This window comes from Leuciscus leuciscus (assembly GCF_965113295.1).
Source record: "Leuciscus leuciscus genome assembly, chromosome: 1".
Taxonomy (NCBI): Eukaryota; Metazoa; Chordata; class Actinopteri; order Cypriniformes; family Leuciscidae; genus Leuciscus; species Leuciscus leuciscus.
The window spans coordinates 32,693,173-32,721,032 of NC_138725.1; the positions used below are offsets into that span (position 1 = coordinate 32,693,173).

General features: G+C 42.5%; 1 protein-coding gene and 1 long non-coding RNA gene across 2 annotated transcripts in view; one reads left to right on the forward strand and one right to left on the reverse strand.

Annotated features, from left to right (window-relative positions):
• The window catches only part of LOC309477618 (tripartite motif-containing protein 16-like), a 128,718-nt gene that overhangs the window by 24,387 nt on the left and 76,471 nt on the right, over positions 1 to 27,860 (reverse strand). The window lies entirely within an intron of this gene.
• On the forward strand, positions 1,122 to 9,712 carry LOC309478308. The gene is made up of 3 exons (XR_014198930.1): positions 1,122 to 1,583; positions 1,841 to 1,930; positions 9,584 to 9,712. It is a non-coding gene; the product is annotated as an uncharacterized lncRNA (long non-coding RNA).

Below are 27,860 nucleotides of genomic sequence, written 5' to 3' on the forward strand. Positions count from 1 at the left end.
TAAATTATTAACTTATTATTTATATTTATATCATACAGACATATCATACAAAATGACGTCACGAAATAGGTCAAAAATGAAAGTCATATTGACGTCAAAGTGTCGATGTCAATTTGATGTCAAGATTTTGACCTCTGCTGATGTCATTTTGCCAAAACAAAAAGGTGAAATGCATGGCCGTACACTTATTACCAGCTTCACTTAAAACTAACCAGATTTACTTTATTTAATTTCCAGTTTAATGAAATCATATTTTTTATTTTAAAATCACCATGATGGTGGTTAGCGTTTGCTTTAGATGTGCTCTTGACCTTTGACTCTTTAATATAACATTTTCTTTGGCTGCTATAATTGTGTGTTTATAAAGTACAATTGTTGTTGCTTAAAAAAGCCATGAGATCAGGTGATAATGATAATATCATCATGTAATTGCCTGAATCCCTGATCTTATTCAGTGTCTAATACCTTGTTTATATAGGACTTGTGTTTTTAATGTTGTTTTATAATAGAAGCCATTTTAATTTTATAGCATGAGAGCAGTGTTGTTTATCAAATAATATAAAGGATTTGAAAAACATTTAGTGCATTAGATTTTTCTCTACATTATTACTTAGCCATCAAGAATCAGTGTATGACAATCAATTAAATGCTTCATGCTGCAGTGCATGCTGGGGACCACCAATCAAAACTCACCCATATCTCCCAGCATGCATTGCGTCTTTAATAAATTATGCAGCTGGAGTTGATCTGATTATCTGGATATTTTGTTTGATTGTCACCATTGTTGAGATTGATATGCTGTTTCTTGATTTCTGTGTGCGTCTAAGTACTGCCATAGATGAAAGGTTTTTGTGCACTAAATAGTTTTTAAAAGCCAAGTATATTATTTGATAAAACTGCTCGACATGCTGTAGAATCAAATGACTTCTATTATGAATAAAACAGTTTTAAAACCACAAGTCCTATATAATCAAAACATTAGACAATGAAGGGATTCAAGCATTTACATGATGATATCGTCATCATCATCAATAAACAGCCAACATCACCTGATCTCATGGCTTTTTTAGTTACAACAGTTATGCTTTATAAACACACAATTATAATAACAGTCAGAGAAAAGTTTATATTAAAGAGTCAAGGGTCAAGAGCACAACTAAAGCAAACACTAACCACCATCATGGTGACTTTAAAATGCAAAATATGATTTCATTAAACCAGAAATTAAATAAAGTAAATCTGGTTAGTTTTAAGTGAAGCTGGTAATAAGTGTACGGCCATGCATTTCACCTTTTTGTTGGGTTTATTCCAACCAAAATTCAACGACTGCCCAACGTTGGAGCTTGACGTCAAACAAACATTGGATTTAGACATCAACCCGACTTTCATTTTCAACCAAAATCCAACGACTGACCGACATTTAACATGACTGCTGTTATACTTCTGCCTGTAACGGTAGTCATTCTTTACCAGCTCCCTCCTCATTAGTTTGTTTCATAGTGTTTCTGTTGTTTTCTTATCTATTGACAGGACTTTGCTGATGTACTGTGCATCCCAAGCACCACCCTGCATGCTCCTTATGGGTTTGTATTTTGTTTTATTAGTATATATATATTTCTTTATCATTATGAGTATTCAATATTGGCAAAACACATAAAAATTTAAAGTCTGAGGAAAAATGTTTATAGAAAAAGTTGGTTGCTGAATACCCCCTTCAAAGATTTTATGCTTATATGGTCAGTAGAAAAACATTGTATAGGGAAGATTTAAACAACTATTTTTGGAGCGGTTTTCTGAAGTGATTGTGTAATGTTTTTCATTTTGTAATATCTTGTTTAAGGTGATGGGCACTCAGGATTGCTGTCATTCAAGAAGTTATTATTGACCACATCTCCTATTATTGAGCACTTATCCTGGAGTTCATATAAAGGTAAGCAACACATTTTTAATGAAAACTTTTTATAGAGCATGTTGTTGTGTTACTGTTTATATAATTGAAAATAATGAAACATATTATAAGGTATAGTTGAGCAGACAAGCTAACATGACATGCAATTGGAGTCCACTGGAAACAGAAGTCTTCACAGTAAATTCCCCGGTGTTAAATTTAACACCGCTCGGTGTTCATATGGGAACCACCAGCAGGGTGTTAAAAGTAACACTGAAGCAGTGTTAGAGTTAATGAGATAAAGTGATTAATTGAGTGATGATTGTTCGATTATTGAAGACACCTGATGATAACAAGCAGAATCACTGAAGAAAAGAGAAACACAAGAACTACAACTGACTTCCGGAGATGAAATCAACTGAAGATAAAAGATGAAATTAAATCTCTGAAGATCTCAGCAGAGGAGCATTAAACAACTCCACAGCTTCACTTATTACTAACAAGTTATTGAGAATTAATAGAGGTGTAGATGTTGATGTTTTATTGGAAATAATATGTTTTTGTAAATTCACCATTATGGTGATCAGTGTTTGGTTTAGTTGGCCAGTTTGTCTCTTGGCGTTGTTAAGCAAGTTTGTGGTCTTTATAACAGTGTTTACCAATACACATCATTTTGTTACAAAGGAAGCCAGAAACAAAGATGATCAGGTGATGTAGTTTTAACCATCATGAAGTTGAATGATTCATTAATCTCATAAAGTAGCAAAAATGGTTGTTCGTTATTAATAGATTATTTTTCACCAAAGAAAATTTCTTGCCACAGAACAGACATTCTGATTTTTTCTTTTTTTTTTACACTGTGGAGCAAATTATTTAAGACACACACAAACATCAAGAATTAGCATATGAATCTCAACAATGGTGACATGCTTTGTGCAGCAATGCATGCTGGGTACCACCATATTATAAAACGAATGGCTCCCAGCATGCATTGCAGCATGAAGCATGTCACCATTGTTGTGATTCATAAGCTGATTCTTGATTTTAGTGTGTGTGTCTACGGTTGAATTTCTCGCAATGTATTTAGAAGTTAACCCTCTGGGGTCTGAGGGGTTTTCTGGGCCCTGGAGGTGTTCTGACATGCTCTGACATTTGTGCTTTTTTAAGTTGTTTATAAACATGTTAATGGCAAAGGTGTAAATTCACTCTATATAGCACAAACAGGGCTACCATAATATGTGAAAAACATGCATTTATGTGTTTGTATTTTTAAGAGAATAATGTTTATGCGTGGTTATTTGAAAAAATAAAAATGAAAGTTGCTGAAATAAGACCACAAAACACATACTAAATATGTGTCCACAAGACTTTTGACTAATGTATGTTGTCGCTTCGAGTTCTGGCTTCAAAATGATGTGAAAAACATCCTGCCTAATTGTTTTCATAAAACAATACATTGATTTTAACTTTGTAAAACAGTTTTTTTGTCAGAAGAGGTTTATGCGTGGGAGGGGTAATGGTCCATCAATATTAATGAGATTCAGACCAGGGGTGTGACAGACACTCCCCCAATGTCTAATGGCCCATCAAGTGAGGCAGCCTGGACAAAGTAGAGGAGTTTTTCACTGTTTTATTGTAATTCCTCTTATGTGGAGGAACTAAATGTTCTAAATTTGCAGGTATATCACAGTAAATGCTTATGCCCCGTTGATGCTGGCTCTAAGCAAAATAATGCAAAATGAGCAAAATAAACTAAAATAAAGGCAGATAGAATATAGTTACATGTCTTGGTGCCATTTTTGAAAACAGTTCCTGTTCAACTGAAGACACAAGTGAACATTACATGCCTGGCATTTCCAAGGTGTGTCCTGCCTTTTACCAAGCTGTCCTTTGCAAAGCACACAGATCTTGCGACCAACTGTGCAAATGTTCTTCTCAAATGTTCAGTTGACACTGCATTCTCAGAAAAAAACATTTTGAAGAGACTCAGAGGAGTGTGTGCATCAACAGGACTCAGCTGTGGTCCAGGTTCCCGTGCAGGCAGGAATCTCAGAGTCTGTGGAACCATATCAATGTCAGTCTCTGTTTTCCATGACAGAGTAGACTGCTTGTTGCTTGTCTGAATGTTTGTCTTGGCCCTCTTTGCAACAGGTGTCTGATGATCACCATCACCTTTATAGCTGTAAAACAAACAAACAACTGTGAGCATGTTTATTACACAAAATATAACAACTGCATTTCAATCATTAAAAGTAACATTGGCCAGATGCAAAGCCATACAGACACATAATGTTTGTATGGACTATGTAAAACCAGAATATATAAACAGAATTATACTAATATCTGAAAGAAAGGGAATAAGTGTACTTACTTTTCAGTTGTTCTCAAAACTGAACGACACCTGTCGCGTGCCCTCCCAGTGCGAGTTGCAGGTGAGGTTGAGAGTGATGCTACCACATTCCTATAAAAATAATAGTATTAATATTAATAAAGGTTGAACAAAGTACTATGCCAGCACATGCATAACTGATGGACAGTCAGCATGTTGATAAAACAACATCAGGTCTAACATCTGTAAAATAGTGGGTAAATATGTACTTACTCTTTCTGATTTCTGTCTGTGATGCTGCGTGCCCTCTTAGTTAGGGGTGTCAAAATTTACCGTTTCTACGATGCATCGCGATGCAGAAGAGGACGATTCGGTATCGGTTCAGTAATAGACCATAACCGATTATAATGTACTGACGCTTTTCTGACGTCATTTGTGGCGTATGTGCTTTGTCGCAGTAGCATACAATGGCAGAGGGAGGAGAGACGCGAGTGAGAGAAAATAAAAAATGCTCCCAACTAGGGATGGGGCCGATCCGATCCAGTATCGGTATCGGGACCGATACCAGCGTAATTCACGTATCGGATTTTCCCGATCCAACCTGCGGAGATATCCGATATCCTTGAGTCATGTCTGCGCTTTAACGTTGTCTGCTGAAATGACTCCAAAAGTGATTCCCGCCGGCTAGTCTGCTAGCTGGCTGCAAACTGCGGAATGGATTTCCTGAACGGAGGCGCGGCTCAATGAGACACAGAGTTATGAGACACGCCACCGCTCAGGAAATCCATTCCGCAGTTTGCGGCCGCTGTGTGGAAATACTTCACACTGGAAACACCGCAGAGCAAGACAGCAAAATGCAATGTTTGCAAAGCCGTAATTCAGAGCTCGTTGAAGCTCCCTCGCGTCGTACAACACAACGAATGCAATCAAACATTTAAAAAACACCACGTTACTGTGCGTTCACACCAAACGCGAATAGCGCGTCAAATTCGCGTCTAGTTGGACGCTTGAATATTTTGAATCCATTCGCGCGCCCAGAGCGAAATTGATGCTCGTAAAAAGCAAAAGTTTGAAGCGAAATTGACGCGCGTCTGAGGCGAAATCCGCTTGTCTGTTTGCAACATGGCTGATGTTGATCGAGCATTCATCGAGAGAGTTACAGCATCGGAGCGAGGATCACCCTTTAGATAGTGTGTGTGTGTAAGATGTTTACACTTGCACTTTTCTTATATTTCAAGACTCAAGTATTTGACATTTTGGGAATGTAATAAATATTGACATGACCTACAGTCGCATATTTGTTTTCAGAATGGGATTTTTCCTGTTAACAGGATTTACTGTTTTTCTGACTTCCTTTTCTGACCTTATACTTACCATACATGCATAAATATGTAGGCCTACATATCATACTTGCCTGTTGAGAGGAGTTTATTTCAGCATCATATAAAATAAACAATAATGATAATAATAATATTAAAGCAAACACAGCTCTGGTATCGGAATAGTATCGGTATCGGCCGATATCCAAATTCAGGTATCGGGATCGGATCGGAAGTGAAAAAATGTGGATCGGTGCATCCCTACTCCCAACTACTATTAAAGCCTACATCTGGGCACATTTCGGCTTTTATGAACAACCTGGTAAGCACGACCTGCAGAAAACACGCACTGTGCGCGCTCATGTCACGCACAAATAGAATATGCAGGAGGTAATACCACTAACTTCATAAACCACGTTAGCTGTTTTCACCCCAAGCTGTTAACGCCTGGCGGAGTCTGACTGCTTTAGAGATGCGCGGATGAGCTCCAACGTCACTCGAATCCACAGCCAAAAATAAATCATCCGCCCGCCCCAATAACTTTCTCTGATTTAAGTATCCTCACCCGATGGTCAAATTACAATTATTCTGTGTTGTTACGCGTGATTATAAATGGATGATCGTCACCTTCAACAGCGGATTCGGCGACGGTTGATGCGCGCATCTCTATGGTAACATAATACACTGATTAATGAGCGCTGCTTTTAAATGAACATTTCTTTAAAACAAAATGTATTTGACAGATTTTCCTTTTCTTAATGGCATAAACAAGCTTTACTCCCTTGAAACTTGAACTGGAATGTCACTGTTTCTGTCACTGCGACTTCCCGAACAGGCGAGCACGCGCGCACACATCACTTTTGAAGTCAAATTTAAAATTGAGGATGCGGTGCATCGCGATGCATTGTGATATCGAATTGAACTGAATCGATGACATGATAATCGTAATCGAACCGAACCGTGAGACCAGTGTAGGTTCACACCACTACTCTTAGTGCGAGTTGCAGAACCTACATCATTCCTTTCAAAAAAAGTTTAAAACTATTATTATCATATATTTTGATACTATTCCAGCACATGCATAACTGATGGGCATTAGCATGCTGATAAGATAACACAAAGAAAAAATATGTAACATTATCAACCAACCTCCAAAAATAAATAAAGTCATACAGGCTCATATTGTATTAAAGGTGCATTGCGCAAGTCTCTGAGTTTTTGCAGAACTATGCCCCCTCTGGCGGCAAGCGAAACTGCAACTCTCCATTTGTTGAAAGCCTTCCCTATGTTTACTCGCGTCTTAGTCCGACGCCTGTCTGACTCCAATTTGGCCCTTTTGGTTGCACTAGACAAAAGTTTTCTTTTTTTTATCTTACGTGGAGTTTGCGTTGGTGTTTGAAATGAACTACAAGCCGGTCTCTTTGAATCCATCTTCTACGGAGAATGGCGGCGAATACACAAACCTGCCAGACATAGCCAGGTGAGCGTGCCGTGAACGCGCATGACGTCACGCCCAGTCTCAAATTCCGACCCGAATCCCTCTTATTTATTTTACTGTACAGGATTATAGAGACAATCGCAGTGATCAGAGAAGGGCTCATTCAGCCCATCAGGCAATTGTTTAAGCATGTATGGGTTAGAAAACGGGTATTTTTAACATGAAAAGTTGCGCAATGCACCTTTAAGTAGGCTATATAAACAAAATTGAACGAACATGGGAAAATATGTACTTACTCTTTCTGATGTTCGACTGTGTTGCTGCGCGCCCTCCGAGTTGCAGATGAAGGAGATGCAGCTACATTCCTTTTTTTTAAAAGTTGAAAACTATTATAAATATTTCAAAGTATATTAGCCTACCATTAGTCTATGAATAACTGATGCGAATAATTGTAGACACGTGCTGTAAGCATATATTGCGTGTCAATGGGCCATTACGAAGATAGCACAATGCAAACATTAACACATTTGCAATTCATCAGCTGGGCATATTTACACATTTCAGCACATACACACATTTGCAATAGATATTTGCAAGCACTCTTCGTTGATGATAATGAGGCAGCATAAACACTAGTCAAAATATAATCTAAACATACATAATATTTTCTAAATTAATTTCAAAATTCTAACTTTCATACAGGCCTATGATCTAAACATCGTTGTACATATTATACAGCAAGTCTAGGCTATGCTGTATAAAGTCTTCTGAAGGCACGCGCCGAAACGCGTTTGTGCAAATAAGTTTATTTATGCATGAAAAGTGCATAAAAAGCATGAAAAGTTTAAATACTCTTTAAAGTGAATTTCGTTTTGTATTAATTGTATCTTAATTTGAATCGTTATTTCAACAACCAATTGCCTGCATTTAATACATAAGAATTAAAAATAGCAGGCAATAGAGCTCCGTGTCGGCATTTTAACTGGAGCTCGCCTCATAAATGGACCCAAACTCATAAGCTTTGCCTAAAATACCAGAGAAATATATAGAAAGCTCGGAATGTGTTATTTTAAACACAACTATTAAAAACGAAAGAAAACAGACTGCATGAAGCCTCTCTCCTACTTTATACAGCATAGCCTAGACCATTTAAATATAAATTACTCTGAATGGCAAGTATGGAAATGGTCCAACCAGTAAAATATGTAGCCTACGTTTATATAAAATAGCTTGTCAACTAATGCAAGTAAATTTAAAAAGACTTACTCATCCGAAATATTATCCACGGCAGGTGCCATCTTGGCGCAGGAAAGAGAATGAATGAAACTTGCTGGTTTTAAGGCATTTCAGGGGGCGTTTACCTATTTTGCATATATCACCTCAGCACATTATCTTATGAATAGCGCGCTCTGCATGAGAATATTTGTTTTGAATGTGAATTGTTTTATTTAAAAGTAGAAATTTAAAGATTTCTTTAGACGCATGTTTCATGGTTGTGTGATAAGTATTAGCTGAGTTTCAGTTCATTTTCCAGACTTGTTTCAGACAGATTTTTGCGGAGACAGAGTGAGCTGAAAGCGCACCCTGTTTATTTTATTTATTTAAAAATAAAGACAAGGTTTTGATGTTAATGTGAGTGTACACAAAAAAAGAAGACCCTCTATAGTTTATAATCATGTATTTATTTAATTTATATGACCATAAATTACGGATTTTTTTTAAAGTTTATGTTGCTGCTATGTGAAAAAAATCCAACAAAACGCGTCGGCGCGTTTGCCGACCTCAGAGGGTTAAGATTCAGAATGTTTGATCTTTGGCCAAAAAAAAGAATTGATGGTAAAAAACTGTTAATAACAAGTAGCCTCTTTTGGTAAGTTATGACATTTGGCAAAAATTAAATGATTAAATATACATCATATGTTTGTTTATAGTTTCCCTTGCAACAAATTATGTGTTTTAGTAAACATCGTTACAAAAACAACAACTAACATAAAAAATATATAATTTGTCAAACCACCCAACTATATGAAACACTGATCACAATAATGGTGACCAAAAATTGTAATAAAACTTCAACATCTAAAAATGTGTTCATTCTCAAAAATAACTTCTGTAGAGGAATGACAGAAATAAGGGCAAACTGGTTTGTAATAAGAGAGATTTCATGTATTTTCAGTTGATTTCATCTAAGGCTGTGTCTGGAAGTCAGTTGTAGTTCTTGTGTTTCCCTTTTCTTCAGTGATTCTGCTTGTTATCATCAGGTGTCTTCAATAATCGAACAATCATCACTCAATTAATTACTTAATTATCGAATTAACTCTAACACTGCTTCAGTGTTACTTTTAACACCCTGCTGGTGGTTCCCATATGAACACCGAGCAGTGTTAATTTAACACCGGGGAATTTACTGTGTTAGCATTTTATACAGTGTTTGAATTTGAAAGAATTAGGGATGGCAGTTGATAATTTAATGAACGTAAAATACTGTACGATTGGTTTTCAACCTCAACCTGGTCTGTATGATACTTTGTAGTTCAATTTCCTTCATTTAATTTCTTGTGTAGCTAAAAACATAATTTTTTTTCTTCATATCCAACTTTCCTGTGCAGAAATCCTGAATGAAGGTCAAAAAGGCTGAGATGAAGGAAACCAATCGTCTACACATTCCTCCAAGACTGCTGAAGTTCCTGTATGAACAACTGAAAACCCATGTAAAGTTTAAGCTTTTGTCAGATCTCTTATTGGACCTTTAACTGAACATACCGAAGAAGGAAAGTTTTTCACGCAAGTTGTTCACTTCAAAATGAAAATAATGTAATTAATTACTCGCCCTCCTGATGTTCCAAACCTGCAAGACTTTAGTTCATCTTCAGAACAAAAATGAAGATCTTTTTAATGAAATCTGAGAGCTTTCTCTTCCTCTGTTGACAGCTTACGCAACTACCACTTTCAAGCTCCAGAAAGGTAGAAATTACTTCATAAATTTGAGGTTAAACCACTGGAGTCACATGGATTACATTTATGTCTGATATACATCTTTACCCATTGAATGTATTTAAGAATGTATACATGAAAATTTGTACAAAAATAAACCATGTTCAATTTGCATATTGTTTTTTAATTATTTGCCACCAAAATATATGCTATAAAATTTCTATAAATATAGACATTTCTGTATAAGGATTATCCGTTAATAGTACAGAAAATGTACTGTTAATATACAGAATTTTCCGTTTTAGAGGTGAAGGAACTATCCGTAATTTAACGGAAAATGTCCTGGTAATTTTCTGCCAGTACATTATCCGTTTTTTTACGGAATAATTTTTTACAGTGTAACACTGAACAACTAAACAGTGTGTTTCATAATAGAACTCTATCGGGGGGCTACGGTTGATATACGTGTGTCTCAACTATCCCCCGCTGGCCACCTCGCACATTTCTCTACACAGCAAAAACTCCAGTGTTAAATTAACACTCCTGGGAGTATATATGAGTCCACACTTGTAGAGTGTAAAGTGTTAAAATATGAGTGTTAAATTAACACTCAAGAGTGTTAAAGTTAATTAGCTAATTAAGTGATTAATTGAGTGATGATTGATAATTATTGAAGACACCTGATGTTAACAAGCAGAATCACGGAAGGAGAAAATCACAAATTGTAAGTCACCATTATGGCGGTCAGTGTTTGCTTTAGTTGGGCTCTTGACCCTTATAGGTTTACTTTAAATTTTGCTTGTCTACTGTTATTGATTTATAACAGTCAGATGAACAAAGAAAAATTGTGATCTGATGGTGTTGGTTATGTTTTGACATAATCATGTTGTGATCTGAAAAACTAAACTTATTAAGATAGTTTGGATTAACTTATTAATTACAGCAGCTCTGTGATTCTACAGCACATGATTTTCAATATTTTTCATATAATCCAAAATATTTAATAAACATTGTTCTGATCAAAAGACTTTCAAATGAATTTATTTAGAAACACAGACATCAATAATCAGCCTGTGAATCTCAACAATGGTGACAATAATAAAGCATGTTGCAGTGGCTGCCACCAATCACAACTCATTAATGGCTCCCATCATGCATTGCGGTGTGAATAAATTATGATCTGAATTGTCTATGTAATTTACTTTTCCTAATTGAATATTCTGCTCGTCACCATTGTTGAGATGCATAGACTGAATCTTGATGTCTTTGTGTGCCTAAAAGAAAGATTTTTTTTTTTCAAAACAACTTTTAAGAAATCCTTTGTATTATATCTAAAATTTTGGATATTTATGCAGAACCACAATTATGCTGTAATCAACAACATAAATCTAAGTCAGAAACAAGGATCTTAATGAGTTCAGTGATCAAGTTCAAATGATGATTGTCATAATATAACCAACACCATCAGATCACTTTTTTTTCTTTATTCATCTGGCATTTATAACTCAGATACAACAGCCAAACAAAATCTAAAGTAAACATTTAAAGGTCAAGAGCCCAACTAAAGCAACCAATGATCGCCATAACGGTGGCTTACAATTTGTGATTTTCTCCTTCAGTGATTCTGCTTGTTAACATCAGGTGTCTTCAATAATGATCAATCATCACTCAATTAATCACTTAATTATCTCATTAACTTTAACACTCTTGAGTGTTAATTTAACACTCATATTTTAACACTTTACACTCTACGAGTGTGGTCTCATATATACTCCCAGGAGTGTTAATTTAACACTGGAGTTTTTGCTGTGTAGATTTAGCATTTACCTTGCATGACACAATACCATGAAATATGCCATGTTTTTAGGGCACAGAATGACATTTGTGGTGATACCAGTTACGTTTAACAGTCATATAGGGATAATAAGCAAAATCCAACGACTGACCGACATTGTAGTCTATATCCTGTGCCTGCTGGGATCAACATCATGACATCTTGACGTCAAATAAATGTTGAATTGACATCAAAATAACATCAAAATGACATCAGCAGAGGTCAAAATCTTGACAACAAATTGACATTGACACTTTGACGTCAATATGACTTTCATTTTTTACCTATTTCGTGACGTAATTTTGACATCTATACACAGCAAAATCCCTAGTGTTAAATTAACACTCCTCAGTGTACATACAGTATGTGTCCACACTACAGGGTGTTAAAATTAACACCGAAGCAGTGTTGAAGTTAATGAGATAATTAAGTGATTAATTAAGTGATTGGCCATTAGTGGTGACACCTAATGTTAAAAAGAATCATTGAAGGAACAAGAAACAAGAAGAACAGGAAAAAGAGAAACACAAGAACTACAACTGACTTTGAGCCATTATTGCACTTATTATTTTACCAGTTTGACTTTATTTCTGTCATACATCTACACACAGTCTTATTTAGATTTAACAGAAGTTTAGACAGTAATGTTTTATGGAATGTTTCGTCATTATTATGGTGATCAGTGTTTGCTTTAGTTCAGCTCTTGATCCTTTCCTTTTTAACATTAGTTTTTCTCTGTCTGCTCCAATTCTGTATTTATAAAGCACATTTGTTGTGGCAAGAGAAACTATGACTTTGGCTGTGTTTCCCGAAAGCATCGCAAGTCTAATTTAATCATGTAGACCATTTGTTGCAGTTGGTCTGTGATCAAGTTAAGTTTAAGATGCTTTTGGGAAATGCAACCTTGGTTATGTTTCAATGCTGATTCACTAATCTCATCCAGCATTATAAACTGATAATACAAATGCTTTATTAATTTTTCACTACAGTAGCTATTTCCAGCAATGTTTTAGTGATCTGAAGATTTTAAAATCACACACAGACATCAATAATCTACATATGAATCTCAACAATGGTGACAATCACACAAATGCTTCATGTTGCAGTGCATGATGGGAGCCACCAATCAGAACGCATCAATGGCTCACATCATGCATTGCAGCATGAATAAATTATGCAGCTGTATTGTCCTGTAATTTTCATAGTTTTTTCTGTTTGCTTTTATTTTGCTATTGTTTTGTTATGACTTTAGTAGCTTGTTTTGTGATGTTCAGAGTTGATATGTTTTTCACTAGTTTGTTTATTGTCACCATTGTTGAGATTCATATGCTGATGTCTGTGTGTTTAAACACAATAACTTCTGTGCACAAAGTTTTTTTCAAAATTGTTCATATTGTTTTTGGATCTCAAACTGTAGAATCTCAGGACTAGAATCACCAATACTAACATGACACATCAAGCATATAGTCAAAGATTTAGACTCTGAATTGCATCATGGAATCAGGACACTACATGATGATAATGTCAACATCACAACATACTGAGAGCAGATCATGTTTTCTCTTGCAGTAACAAATGTGCTTTATAAACACAATGTTGGAACAGTCAGAGAAAAAGTAACATAAAAAAATGAAAAGGGTCAAGAGCCCAACTAAAGCAAACACGGATCACCATAATGGTGATGAAAAAATTGTGAAACGAAACATTCCATAAAACATTACCGTCTAAACTTCTGTTGAATCTCAACTTTTGTAGATGTATGGCAGAAATAAAGTCAAACTGGTAATAATATGTGCAACAATGTGTAATGACTCGAAGTCAGTTGTAGTTCTTGTGTTTCTCTTTTTTCGTTATTGTTTTTTCTCTTTCCGTCAATGATTCTGCTTATTAACATCAGGTGTCACCACTAATGGCCAATCATCACTTAATTAATCACTTAATAATCTCATTAACTTCAACACTGCTTCAGTGTTATTTTTAACACCCTGTAGTGTGGACAAATATGTACACTGAGGAGTGTTAATTTAACACTGGGGATTTTGCTGTGTATATGTTCAACTTCTCAGGAATTAATATATATTTTTATATTTTTTTATATTTTTTGTAAGAAAGTACAACAGTTTATAACAATTTTCAATCTAGATGGCCTATTAGAGACCTTTATTTTAATACAGTCTAGTTCCATCAGTAAACTTAAAGGGGTCATATAATGGTACATGCACTTTTACAAGTTGATTGTACTGAAATGTGTGTTGGCACAACCATAAAATGATCAAAATCCATGCAGTGTTTTTTTTTTTTAAATCTTCTTATATGTATAACTGAGTAGCCAGTATTTTACTGTAAAAAGCCTGGTAAGGTCTAACAGTGTAGGTATCGCACACCAGACGTGTCACCTTCAGTTCAAGACAGCAGTCCAAATCTAATCACAAAACATGCAAAAGTTAATTTCAAGAAGAGGCTTTGCTAAGTTCAGTGTTTGAAAAAATTGAATAAATAGAAAGAGAAAGAACAAGCTATATTATCTCTCTATATGAAACACTTCATCCAAGCCACAGAAAGAAAAATGTTTTGTTAAAACATACACAATACAAAACACAATATTCAATATTCAAGAGACAAGTAATATGTTTGTAGGCTATATTTTAAAAAGTTTTTTAGAAAGTTTTATTGCAATTATTTCTGCAAAACAAAAGGCTGATTTGATTGGAAGATAAAGCTGATGTAGGCACTAGTAGCATGTGCACATAGTTCAGAATATGTGCCTTTATGTTGTTCATGCAGTGATATTTATGTATATTTTATCTGACATACCATACCATGACATGGTTTTCATGTTTTGTTAATGACATTTATCCCTGCAAGAAAAGTCTGATAAATTGTGCTCTTTGATTAAGAAGATGTAGATAATATTTCTGGTGGATGAAGGGCCCCTCAAGAGATAAAGCACAAGGGCCTCTGATAGTTGTATTGTGACCCTGCACGTCTGCTGTAGTCACTTCTGCTGTAGTCACGTCTGCTGTAGTCACGTCTGTCTCTTCTGTGACCATAGTCGCTTCTGTAGTCGTGCCTGTCTCTTCTGTGACCGTTGTCGCTTCCGTAGTCGTGTCTGTCTCTTCTTTGACCGTAGTCGCTTCTGTAGTCGTGTCAGTCACTTCGGTAGTCGTGTCTGTCTCTTCTGTGACCGTAGTCGCTTCTGTAGTCGTATCAGTCGCTTCTGTAGTCGTGCCTGTCTCTTCTGTAGTCGTGTCTGTCTCTTCTGTGACCATAGTAGATTCTGTAGTCGTGTCAGTCGCTTCCGTGGTCGTGTCTGTCTCTTCCGTGACAGTAGTCGCTTCTTTAGTCGTGTCTGTCTCTTCGGTGACAGTAGTCGTTTCTGTAGTTGTGTCTGTCTCTTCTGTGACCGTAGTCGCTTCTGTAGTCGTGTCTGTCTCTTCTGTGACCGTAGTCGCTTCTGTAGTCGTGTCAGTCGCTTCTGTAGTCGTGTCTGTCTCTTCTGTGACCGTAGTCGCTTCTGTAGTCGTGTCAGTCGCTTCTGTAGTCGTGTCTGTCTCTTCTGTGACCGTAGTCGCTTCTGTAGTCGTGTCAGTCGCTTCTGTAGTCGTGTCTGTCTCTTCTGTGACCGTAGTCGCTTCTGTAGTCGTGTCTGTCTCTTCTGTGACCGTAGTCGCTTCTGTAGTCGTGCCTGTCTCTTCTGTGACCGTAGTCGCTTCTGTAGTCATGTCAGTCACTTCTGTAGTCGTGTCTGTCTCTTCTGTGACCGTAGTCACTTCTGTAGTCACATCTGTCGTCACATCTGTCTCTTTTGTGACCGTAGTCGCAGCTGTAGTCTTGACAAAAATTTCACGAAATATTGGAAACAAGGTTTTTGGAATCTCATTTACAAGCGAATTCGAGGCAGCTCCAATCGTCATTCCAAGCGAATTCAAGGCAGCTCCAATCGTCATTCCAAGCGCAATCAAGAGATCTCTAATAGCATTAAAGAGATATCTAAACATATCTGTGTCATTTGTGTCATGTTTGATATCTTTAGTTGTAGTCTTGAGTGTTTTTTTTGTGACCGTAGTCGATTCTGTAGTCGTGCTTGTCTCTTTTGTGACCGTAGTCGCTTCTGTAGTCGTGCCTGTCTCTTCGGTGACCGTAGTCGCTTCTGTAGTCGTGTCTGTCTCTTCTGTGACCGTAGTCGCTTCTGTAGTCGTGTCTGTCACTTCTGTGACCGTAGTCGCTTCTGTAGTCGTGTCTGTCTCTTCTGTGACCGTAGTCGCTTCTGTAGTCGTGTCGGTCTCTTCTGTGACCGTTGTCGCTTCTGTAGTCGTGTCTGTCTCTTCTGTGACCGTAGTCGCTTCTGTAGTCGTGTGTGTCTCTTCTGTGACCGTAGTCGCTTCTGTAGTCGTGCCTGTCTCTACTGTGACCGTAGTCATGTCTGTCTCTTCTGTGACCGTTGTCGCTTCTGTAGTCGTGTCTGTCACTTCTGTGACCGTTGTCGCTTCTGTAGTCGTGTCTGTCACTTCTGTGACCGTAGTCGCTTCTGTTGTCGTGCCTGTCTCTTCTGTGACCGTAGTCGCTTCTGTAGTCGTGTCTGTCTCTTCTGTGACCGTAGTCGCTTCTGTAGTCGTGCCTGTCTCTTCTGTGACCGTTGTCGCTTCTGTAGTCGTGTCTGTCTCTTCTGTGACCGTAGTCTCTTCTGTGACCGTAGTCGCTTCTGTGACCGTAGTCACTTCTGTAGTCGTGTCTGTCTCTTCTGTGACCGTAGTCGCTTCTGTAGTCGTGTCAGTCGCTTCTGTAGTCGTGTCTGTCTCTTCTGTGACCGTAGTCGTTTCTGTAGTCGTGCCTGTCTCTTCTGTGACCGTAGTCACTTCTGTAGTCGTGTCTGTCTTTTCTGTGACCATAGTCACTTCTGTAGTCGTGCCTGTCTCTTCTGTGACCGTAGTCACTTCTGTAGTCGCGCCTGTCTCTTCTGTGACCGTAGCCGCTTCTGTAGTCGTGTCGGTCTCTTCTGTGACCGTTGTCGCTTCTGTAGTCGTGTCTGTCTCTTCTGTGACCATAGTCGCTTCTGTAGTCGTGTCAGTCGCCTCTGTAGTCGTGTCTGTCTCTTCTGTGACCGTAGTCGATTCTGTAGTTGTGTCGGTCTCTTCTGTGACCGTTGTCGCTTCTGTAGTCGTGTCTGTCTCTTCTGTGACCGTAGTCGCTTCTGTAGTCGTGTCTGTCTCTTCTGTGACTGTAGTCACTTCTGTAGTCGTGCCTGTCTCTACTGTGACCGTAGTCGCTTCTGTAGTCGTGCCTGTCTCTTCTGTGACCGTAGTCGCTTCTGTAGTCGTGCCTGTCTCTTCTGTGACCGTAGTCGCTTCTGTAGTCGTGTCTGTCTCTTCTGTGACCGTAGTCGCTTCTGTAGTCGTGTCTGTATCTTCTGTGACCGTAGTCGCTTCTGTAGTCGTGTCAGTTGCTTCTGTAGTTGTGCCTGTCTCTTCTGTGACCGTAGTCGCTTCTGTAGTCGTGCCTGTCTCTTTTGTGACCGTAGTCGCTTCTGTAGTCGTGTCTGTCTCTTCTGTGACCGTAGTCGCTTCTGTAGTCGTGTCTGTCTCTTCTGTGACTTTACTCGCTTCTGTAGTCGTGCCTGTCTCATCTGTGACCGTAGTCGCTTCTGTAGTCGTGTCTGTCTCTTCTATGACCGTAGTCGCTTCTGTAGTCGTGTCAGTCGCTTCTGTAGTCGTGTCTGTCTCTTCTGTGACCGTACTCGCTTCTGTAGTCGTGCCTGTCTCATCTGTGACCGTAGTCGCTTCTGTAGTCGTGTCTGTCTCTTCTATGACCGTAGTCGCTTCTGTAGTCGTGTCAGTCGCTTCTGTAGTCGTGTCTGTCTCATCTGTGACCGTAGTCGCTTCTGTAGTCGTGCCTGTCTCTTCTGTGACCGTAGTCGCTTCTGTAGTCATGTCTGTCTCTTCTGTGACCGTAGTCGCTTCTGTAGTCGTGTCTGTCTCTTCTGTGACCGTAGTCGCTTCTGTAGTCGTGTCAGTCGCTTCTGTAGTCGTGTCTGTCTCTTCTGTGACTGTAGTCGCTTCTGTAGTCGTGCCTGTCTCTACTGTGACCGTAGTCGCTTCTGTAGTCGTGTCTTTCTCTTCTCTGACCGTAGTCGCTTCTGTAGTCGTGCATGTCTCTTCTGTGACCGTAGTCGCTTCTGTAGTCGTGTCTGTCTCTTCTGTGACCGTAGTCGCTTCTGTAGTCGTGTCAGTCGCTTCTGTAGTCGTGCCTGTCTCTTCTGTGACCGTAGTCGCTTCTGTAGTCGTGTCTGTCTCTTCTGTGACCGTAGTCGCTTCTGTAGTCGTGTCAGTCTCTTCTGTAGTCGTGTCTGTCTCTTCTGTGACTGTAGTCGCTTCTGTAGACGTGCCTGTCTCTACTGTGACCGTAGTCGCTTCTGTAGTCGTGTCTGTCTCTTCTGTGACCGTTGTCGCTTCTGTAGTCGTGTCTGTCACTTCTGTGACCGTAGTCGCTTCTGTTGTCGTGCCTGTCTCTTCTGTGACCATAGTCGCTTCTGTAGTCGTGTCTGTCTCTTCTGTGACCGTAGTCGCTTCTGTAGTCGTGCCTGTCTCTTCTGTGACCGTTGTCGCTTCTGTAGTCGTGTCTGTCTCTTCTGTGACCGTAGTCGCTTCTGTAGTCGTGTCTGTCTCTTCTGTGACCGTAGTCGCTTCTGTAGTCGTGTCTGTCACTTCTGTGACCGTAGTCGCTTCTGTAGTCGTGTCTGTCTCTTCTGTGACTTTACTCGCTTCTGTAGTCGTGCCTGTCTCTTCTGTGACCGTAGTCGCTTCTGTAGTCGTGCCTGTCTCATCTGTGACCGTAGTCGCTTCTGTAGTCGTGTCTGTCTCTTCTGTGACCGTAGGTGCTTCTGTAGTCATGTCAGTCGCTTCTTTAGTCGTGTCTGTCTCTTCTGTGACTGTAGTCGCTTCTGTAGTCGTGCCTGTCTCTTCTGTGACCGTAGTCGCTTCTGTAGTCGTGTCTGTCTCTTCTGTGACCGTAGTCGCTTCTGTAGTCGTGTCTGTCTCTTCTGTGACCGTAGTCGCTTCTGTAGTCGTGTCTGTCTCTTCTGTGACTTTACTCGCTTCTGTAGTCGTGCCTGTCTCTTCTGTGACCGTAGTCGCTTCTGTAGTCGTGCCTGTCTCATCTGTGACCGTAGTCGCTTCTGTAGTCGTGTCTGTCTCTTCTGTGACCGTAGGTGCTTCTGTAGTCATGTCAGTCGCTTCTGTAGTCGTGTCTGTCTCTTCTGTGACCGTAGTCGCTTCTGTAGTCGTGCCTGTCTCTTCTGTGACCGTAGTCGCTTCTGTAGTGGTGTATGTCTCTTCTGTGACCGTAGTCGCTTCTGTAGTCGTGTCTGTCACTTCTGTGACAGTAGTCGCTTCTGTAGTCGTGTCTGTCTCTTCTTTGACCGTAGTCGCTTCTGTATTCGTGCCTGTCTCTTCTGTGACCGTAGTCGTTTCTGTAGTCGTGCCTGTCTCTTCTGTGACCGTAGTCGCTTCTGTAGTCGTGTCTGTCACTTCTGTGACCGTAGTCGCTTCTGTAGTCGTGTCTGTCTCTTCTGTGACCGTAGTCGCTTCTGTAGTCGTGTCTGTCACTTCTGTGACCGTAGTCGCTTCTGTAGTCGTGTCTGTCTCTTCTGTGACCATAGTCGCTTCTGTAGTCGTGTCAGTCGCTTCTGTAGTCGTGTCTGTCACTTCTCTGACCGTAGTCGCTTCTGTAGTCGTGCCTGTCTCTTCTGTGACCGTAGTCGCTTCTGTAGTCGTGTCTGTCTCTTCTGTGACCGTAGTCGCTTCTGTAGTCGTGTCAGTCGCTTCTGTAGTCGTGCCTGTCTCTTCTGTGACCGTAGTCGCTTCTGTAGTCGTGTCTGTCTCTTCTGTGACCGTAGTCGCTTCTGTAGTCGTGTCAGTCGCTTCTGTAGTCGTGTCTGTCTCTTCTGTGACTGTAGTCGCTTCTGTTGTCGTGCCTGTCTCTTCTGTGACCATAGTCACTTCTGTAGTCGTGTCTGTCTCTTCTGTGACCGTAGTCGCTTCTGTAGTCGTGCCTGTCTCTTCTGTGACCGTTGTCGCTTCTGTAGTCGTGTCTGTCTCTTCTGTGACCGTAGTCGCTTCTGTAGTCGTGTCTGTCTCTTCTGTGACCGTAGTCGCTTCTGTAGTCGTGTCTGTCTCTTCTGTGACCGTAGTCGCTTCTGTAGTCGTGTCTGTCACTTCTGTGACCGTAGTCGCTTCTGTAGTCGTGTCTGTCTCTTCTGTGACCATAGTCGCTTCTGTAGTCGTGTCAGTCGCTTCTGTAGTCGTGTCTGTCACTTCTGTGACCGTAGTCGCTTCTGTAGTCGTGTCTGTCTCTTCTGTGACCATAGTCGCTTCTGTAGTCGTGTCAGTCGCTTCTGTAGTCGTGTCTGTCTCTTCTGTGATCGTAGTCGTTTCTGTAGTCGTGTCGGTCTCTTCTGTGACCGTTGTCTCTTCTGTAGTCGTGTCTGTCTCTTCTGTGACCGTAGTCATTTCTGTAGTCGTGCCTGTCTCTTCTGTGACCGTAGTCGTTTCTGTAGTCATGCCTGTCTCTTCTGTGACCGTAGTCACTTCTGTAGTCGTGTCTGTCTTTTCTGTGACCGTAGTCTCTTCCGTAGTCGTGCCTGTCTCTTCTGTGACCGTAGTCGCTTCTGTAGTCGTGCCTGTCTCTTCTGTGACCGTAGTCGCTTCTGTAGTCGTGTCTGTCTCTTCTGTGACCGTAGTCGCTTCCGTAGTCGTGCTTGTCTCTTCTGTGACCGTAGTCGCTTCTGTAGTCGTGTCTGTATCTTCTGTGACCGTAGTCGCTTCTGTAGTCGTGCCTGTCTCTTCTCTGACCGTAGTCACTTCTGTAGTCGTGTCTGTCTCTTCTGTGACCGTAGTCGCTTCTGTAGTCGTGTCTGTCTCTTCTGTGACTTTACTCGCTTCTGTAGTCGTGCCTGTCTCATCTGTGACCGTAGTCGCTTCTGTAGTCATGTCTGTCTCTTCTATGGCCGTAGTCGCTTCTGTAGTCGTGTCTGTCTCTTCTGTGACCATAGTCGCTTCTGTAGTCGTGTCTGTCTCTTCTGTGACCGTAGTCGCTTCTGTAGTCGTGCCTGTCTCTTCTGTGACCGTAGTCACTTCTGTAGTCGTGTCTGTCTCTTCTATGACCGTAGTCACTTCGGTAGTCATGTCAGTCGCTTCTGTAGTCGTGTTTGTCTCTTCTGTGACCGTAGTCGCTTCTGTAGTCGTGCCTGTCTCTTCTGTGACCGTAGGTGCTTCTGTAGTCATGTCAGTCGCTTCTGTAGTCGTGTCTGTCTCTTCTGTGACTGTGGTCGCTTCTGTAGTCGTGCCTGTCTCTTCTGTGACCGTCGTCGCTTCTGTAGTCGTGTCTGTCTCTTCTGTGACCGTAGTCGCTTCTGTAGTCGTGTCTGTCTCTTCTGTGACCGTTGTCGCTTCTGTGATCGAAGTCGCTTCTGTAGTCGTGTCGGTCTCTTCTGTGACCGTTGTCGCTTCTGTAGTCGTGTCTGTCTCTTCTGTGACCGTAGTCGCTTCTGTAGTCGTGTCAGTCGCTTCTGTAGTCGTGTCTGTCTCTTCTGTGACCGTAGTCGTTTCTGTAGTCGTGTCTGTCTCTTCTGTGACCGTAGTCGCTTCTGTAGTCGTGTTAGTCGCTTCTGTAGTCGTGTCTGTCTCTTCTGTGACCGTAGTCACTTCTGTAGTCGTGTCTGTCTTTTCTGTGACCGTAGTCGCTTCCGTAGTCGTGCCTGTCTCTTCTGTGACCGTAGTCGCTTCTGTAGTCGTGCCTGTCTCTTCTGTGACCGTAGTCGCTTCTGTAGTTGTGTATGTCTCTTCTGTGACCGTAGTCGCTTGTGTAGTCGTGCCTGTCTCTTCTGTGACCGTAGTCGCTTCTGTAGTTGTGTATGTCTCTTCTGTGACCGTAGTCGCTTCTGTAGTCGTGTCTGTCACTTCTGTGACAGTAGTCGCTTCTGTAGTCGTGTCTGTCTCTTCTTTGACCGTAGTCGCTTCTGTAGTCGTGCTTGTCTCTTCTGTGACCGTAGTCGTTTCTGTAGTCGTGCCTGTCTCTTCTGTGACCGTAGTCGCTTCTGTAGTCGTGTCTGTATCTTCTGTGACCGTAGTCGCTTCTGTAGTCGTGTGTGTCTCTTCTGTGACTGTAGTCGCTTCTGTAGTCGTGTCTGTCTCTTCTGTGACCGTAGTCGCTTCTGTAGTCGTGCCTGTCTCTTCTGTGACCATAGTCGCTTCTGTAGTCGTGTCTGTCTCTAATGTGACCGTAATCGCTTCTATAGTCGTGTCTGTCTCTTCTGTGACCGAAATCGCTTCTGTAGTCGTGTCTGTCTCTTCTGTGACCGTAGTCACTTCTGTAGTCGTGCCTGTCTCTTCTGTGACCGTAGTCACTTCTGTAGTCGTGTCTGTCTTTTCTGTGACCGTAGTCGCTTCCATAGTCGTGTCTGTCTCTTCTGTGACCGTTGTCACTTCTGTAGTCGCACCTGTCTCTTCTGTGACCGTAGTCGCTTCTGTAGTCGTGTCGGTCTCTTCTGTGACCGTTGTCGCTTCTGTAGTTGTGTCTGTCTCTTCTGTGACCATAGTCGCTTCTGTAGTCGTGTCAGTCGCCTCTGTAGTCGCGTCTGTCACTTCTGTAACAGTAGTCGCTTCTGTAGTCGTGTCTGTCTCTTCTGTGACCGTAGTCGCTTCTGTAGTCGTGCCTGTCTCTTCTGTGACCGTAGTCGCTTCTGTAGTCGTGTCTGTCTCTTCTGTGACCGTAGTCGCTTCTGTAGTCGTGCTTGTCTCTTCTGTGACCGTAGTCGCTTCTGTAGTCGTGTCTGTATCTTCTGTGACCGTAGTCGCTTCTGTAGTCGTGCCTGTCTCTTCTGTGACCGTAGTCACTTCTGTAGTCGTGTCTGTCTCTTCTGTGACCGTAGTCGCTTCTGTAGTCGTGTCTGTCTCTTCTGTGACTTTACTCGCTTCTGTAGTCGTGCCTGTCTCATCTGTGACCGTAGTCGCTTCTGTAGTCGTGTCTGTCTCTTCTATGGCCGTAGTCGCTTCTGTAGTCGTGTCAGTCGCTTCTGTAGTCGTGTCTGTCTCTTCTGTGACCGTAGTCGCTTCTGTAGTCGTGTCTATCTCTTCTGTGATCATAGTCGCTTCTGTTGTCGTGTCAGTCGCTTCTGTAGTCGTGTCTGTCTCTTCTGTGACCGTAGTCGCTTCTGTAGTCGTGTCTGTCTCTTCTGTGACCATAGTCGCTTCTGTAGTCGTGTCTGTCTCTTCTGTGACCGTAGTCGCTTCTGTAGTCGTGCCTGTCTCTTCTGTGACTGTAGTCGCTTCTGTAGTCGTGCCTGTCTCTTCTGTGACCGTAGTCGCTTCTGTAGTCGTGTCTGTCTCTTCTGTGACCGTAGTCGCTTTTGTAGTCGTGTCTGTCTCTTCTCTGACCGTTGTCGCTTCTGTAGTCGTGTCTGTCACTTCTCTGACCGTAGTCGTTTCTGTTGTCGTGCCTGTCTCTTCTGTGACCGTAGTCGCTTCTGTAGTCGTGTCTGTCTCTTCTATGACCGTAGTCATTTCTGTAGTCGTGCCTGTCTCTTCTGTGACCGTAGTCACTTCTGTAGTCGTGTCTGTCTCTTCTGTGACCGTAGTCGCTTCTGTAGTCGTGTCAGTCGCTTCTGTAGTCGTGTCTGTCTCTAATGTGACCGTAATCGCTTCTATAGTCGTGTCTGTCTCTTCTGTGACCGTAGTCGCTTTTGTAGTCGTGTCAGTCGCTTCTGTAGTCGTGTCTGTCTCTTCTGTGACCGTAGTCGCTTCTGTAGTCGTGCCTGTCTCTTCTGTGACCGTAGTCGCTTCAGTAGTCGTGTCAGTCGATTCTGTAGTCGTGTCAGTCGCTTCTGTAGTCGTGTCTGTCTCTTCCGTGACTGTAGTCGCTTTTGTAGTCGTGCCTGTCTCTTCTCTGACCGTAGTCGCTTGTTTAGTCGTGTCTGTCTCCTCTGTGACCGTAGTCGCTTCTGTAGTCATGTCTGTCTCTTCTGTGACCATTGTCGCTTCTGTAGTCGTGTCTGTCACTTCTGTGACCGTAGTCGCTTCTGTAGTCGTGCCTGTCTCTTCTGTGACCGTAGTCGCTTCTGTAGTCGTGTCTGTCTCTTCTGTGACTTTACTCGCTTCTGTAGTCGTGCCTGTCTCATCTGTGACCGTAGTCGCTTCTGTAGTCGTGTCAGTCGCTTCTGTAGTCGTGTCTGTCTCTTCTGTGACCGTAGTCGCTTCTGTAGTCGTGTCTGTCTCTTCTGTGACCGTAGTCGCTTCTGTAGTCGTGTCTGTCTCTTCTGTGACCATAGTCGCTTCTGTAGTCGTGTCTGTCTCTTCTGTGACCGTAGTCGCTTCTGTAGTCGTGCCTGTCTCTTCTGTGACCGTAGTCACTTCTGTAGTCGTGCCTGTCTCTTCTGTGACCGTTGTCGCTTCCGTAGTCGTGTCTGTCTCTTCTTTGACCGTAGTCGCTTCTGTAGTCGTGTCAGTCACTTCGGTAGTCGTGTCTGTCTCTTCTGTGACCGTAGTCGCTTCTGTAGTCGTGTCTGTCTCTTCTGTGACCGTAGTCGCTTCCGTAGTCGTGCCTGTCTCTTCTGTGACCGTAGTCGCTTCTGTAGTCGTGTCTGTCTCTTCTGTGACTGTAGTCGCTTCTGTAGTCGTGCCTGTCTCTTCTGTGACCGTAGTCGCTTCTGTAGTCGTGTCTGTCTCTTCTGTGACCGTAGTCGCTTCTGTAGTCGTGTCTGTCACTTCTCTGACCGTAGTCGTTTCTGTTGTCGTGCCTGTCTCTTTTGTGACCGTAGTCGCTTCTGTAGTCATGTCTGTCTCTTCTGTGACCGTAGTCGTTTCTGTAGTCGTGCCTGTCCCTTCTGTGACCGTAGTCACTTCTGTAGTCGTGTCTGTCACTTCTCTGACCGTAGTCGTTTCTGTTGTCGTGCCTGTCTCTTTTGTGACCGTAGTCGCTTCTGTAGTCGTGTCTGTCTCTTTTGTGATCGTAGTCGTTTCTGTAGTCGTGCCTGTCTCTTCTGTGACCGTAGTCACTTCTGTAGTCGTGTCTGTCTTTTCTGTGACCGTAGTCGCTTCCGTAGTCTTGCCTGGCTCTTCTGTGACCGTAGTCGCTTCTGTAGTCGTGTCTGTCTTTTCTGTGACCGTAGTCGCTTCCGTAGTCTTGCCTGGCTCTTCTGTGACCGTAGTCGCTTCTGTAGTCGTGCCTGTCTCTTCTGTGACCGTAGTCGCTTCTGTAGTCGTGTCTTTCTCTTCTGTGACCGTAGTCGCTTCTGTAGTAGTGTCAGTTGCTTCTGTAGTTGTGCCTGTCTCTTCTGTGACCGTCGTCGCTTCTGTAGTCGTGTCCGTCTCTTCTGTGACCGTAGTCGCTTCTATAGTCGTGTCTGTCTCTTCTGTGACTTTAGTCGCTTCTGTAGTCGTGCCTGTCTCTTCTGTGACCGTAGTCGCTTCTGTAGTCGTGTCTGGCTCTTCTGTGACCGTAGTCGTTTCGGTAGTCGTGCCTGTCTCTTCTGTGACCGTAGCTGCTTCTGTAGTCGTGTCTGTCTTTTCTGTGACCGTAGTCGTGCCTGGATCTTCTGTGACCGTAGTCGCTTCTGTAGTCGTGCCTGTCTCTTCTGTGACCGTTGTCGCTTCTGTAGTCGTGTCTTTCTCTTCTGTGACCGTAGTCGCTTCTGTAGTCGTGTCTGTATCTTCTGTGACCGTAGTCGCTTCTGTAGTCGTGTCCGTCTCTTCTGTGACTGTAGTCGCTTCTGTAGTCGTGTCTGTCTCTTCTGTGACTTTAGTCGCTTCTGTAGTCGTGCCTGTCTCTTCTGTGACCGTAGTCGCTTCTGTAGTCGTGTCTGTCTCTTCTGTGACCGTAGTCGCTTCTGTAGTCGTGTCTGTCTCTTCTGTGACCGTAGTCGCTTCTGTGATCGTAGTCGCTTCTGTAGTCGTGTCGGTCTCTTCTGTGACCGTTGTCGCTTCTGTAGTCGTGTCTGTCTCTTCTGTGACCGTAGTCGCTTCTGTAGTCGTGTCAGTCGCTTCTGTAGTTGTGTCTGTCTCTTCTGTGACCGTAGTTGTTTCTGTAGTCGTGTCTGTCTCTTCTGTGACCGTAGTCGCTTCTGTAGTCGTGTTAGTCGCTTCTGTAGTCGTGCCTGTCTCTTCTGTGACCGTAGTCGCTTCAGTAGTCGTGTCAGTCGCTTCTGTAGTCGTGTCAGTCGCTTCTGTAGTCGTGTCTGTCTCTTCCGTGACTGTAGTCGCTTCTGTAGTCGTGCCTGTCTCTTCTCTGACCGTAGTCGCTTGTTTAGTCGTGTCTGTCTCCTCTGTGACCGTTGTCGTTTCTGTAGTCATGTCTGTCTCTTCTGTGACCATTGTCGCTTCTGTAGTCGTGTCTGTCTCTTCTGTGACCGTAGTCGCTTCTGTAGTCGTGTCTGTCTCTTCTGTGACCGTAGTCGCTTCTGTGATCGTAGTCGCTTCTGTAGTCGTGTCGGTCTCTTCTGTGACCGTTGTCGCTTCTGTAGTCGTGTCTGTCTCTTCTGTGACCGTAGTCGCTTCTGTAGTCGTGTCAGTCGCTTCTGTAGTTGTGTCTGTCTCTTCTGTGACCGTAGTTGTTTCTGTAGTCGTGTCTGTCTCTTCTGTGACCGTAGTCGCTTCTGTAGTCATGTTAGTCGCTTCTGTAGTTGTGTCTGTCTCTTCTGTGACCGTAGTTGTTTCTGTAGTTGTGTCTGTCTCTTCTGTGACCGTAGTCACTTCTGTAGTCGTGTCTGTCTTTTCTGTGACCGTAGTCGCTTCCGTAGTCGTGCCTGTCTCTTCTGTGACCGTAGTCGCTTCTGTAGTCGTGCCTGTCTTTTCTGTGACCGTAGTCGCTTCTGTAGTTGTGTATGTCTCTTCTGTGACCGTAGTCGCTTCTGTAGTCGTGTCTGTCTCTTCTTTGACCGTTGTCGCTTCTGTAGTCGTGCCTGTCTCTTCTGTGACCGTAGTCGTTTCTGTAGTCGTGCCTGTCTCTTCTGTGACCGTAGTCGCTTCTGTAGTCGTATCTGTATCTTCTGTGACCGTAGTCGCTTCTGTAGTCGTGCCTGTCTCTTCTGTGACCATAGTCGCTTCTGTAGTCGTGTCTGTCTCTAATGTGACCGTAATCGCTTCTATAGTTGTGCCTGTCTCTTCTGTGACCGTTGTCGCTTCTGTAGTCGTGTCTGTCTCTTCTGTGACCGTAATCGCTTCTGTAGTCGTGTCTGTCTCTTCTGTGACCGTAGTCACTTCTGTAGTCGTGCCTGTCTCTTCTGTGACCGTTGTCGCTTCCGTAGTCGTGTCTGTCTCTTCTTTGACCGTAGTCGCTTCTGTAGTCGTGTCAGTCACTTCGGTAGTCGTGTCTGTCTCTTCTGTGACCGTAGTCGCTTCTGTAGTCGTGTCTGTCTCTTCTGTGACCGTAGTCGCTTCCGTAGTCGTGCCTGTCTCTTCTGTGACCGTAGTCGCTTCTGTAGTCGTGTCTGTCTCTTCTGTGACTGTAGTCGCTTCTGTAGTCGTGCCTGTCTCTTCTGTGACCGTAGTCGCTTCTGTAGTCGTGTCTGTCTCTTCTGTGACCGTAGTCGCTTCTGTAGTCGTGTCTGTCTCTTCTGTGACCAATGTCGCTTCTGTAGTCGTGTCTGTCACTTCTCTGACCGTAGTCGTTTCTGTTGTCGTGCCTGTCTCTTTTGTGACCGTAGTCGCTTCTGTAGTCGTGTCTGTCTCTTCTGTGACCGTAGTCGTTTCTGTAGTCGTGCCTGTCCCTTCTGTGACCGTAGTCACTTCTGTAGTCGTGTCTGTCACTTCTCTGACCGTAGTCGTTTCTGTTGTCGTGCCTGTCTCTTTTGTGACCGTAGTCGCTTCTGTAGTCGTGTCTGTCTCTTTTGTGATCGTAGTCGTTTCTGTAGTCGTGCCTGTCTCTTCTGTGACCGTTGTCACTTCTGTAGTCGTGTCTGTCTTTTCTGTGACCGTAGTCGCTTCCGTAGTCTTGCCTGGCTCTTCTGTGACCGTAGTCGCTTCTGTAGTCGTGCCTGTCTCTTCTGTGACCGTAGTCGCTTCTGTAGTCGTGTCTTTCTCTTCTGTGACCGTAGTCGCTTCTGTAGTAGTGTCAGTTGCTTCTGTAGTTGT